Below are 313 nucleotides of genomic sequence, written 5' to 3' on the forward strand. Positions count from 1 at the left end.
AATAAACCCTTTCCTCCCCAACTTGCTTCTTGGTCATGATGTTGTGCAGGAATAGAAACCCTGCCTAAGACAACAACCTTAAAGAAGTCAGTAAAGTGAGGGCAAACAGAAAACAAACAGCAAAACGAGAGTTCTAAATCCTCAGGGAACAGCTGTTACATTAAATAGTAATGAACAGATGAGCTGCAAGTAGGCGCTTTTACTGGAAAGTATTTTAGATTTATTTTTTATTCCTGCGTGTGTATGTGTGTGTGTGCACATGCACCTGTGTTTGTGCCATCCACGTAAAGGTTGGAGGACAGCCCACAGGAGT

This window comes from Mastomys coucha, unplaced genomic scaffold, assembly GCF_008632895.1.
Source record: "Mastomys coucha isolate ucsf_1 unplaced genomic scaffold, UCSF_Mcou_1 pScaffold9, whole genome shotgun sequence".
NCBI classification, from domain to species: domain Eukaryota; kingdom Metazoa; phylum Chordata; class Mammalia; order Rodentia; family Muridae; genus Mastomys; species Mastomys coucha.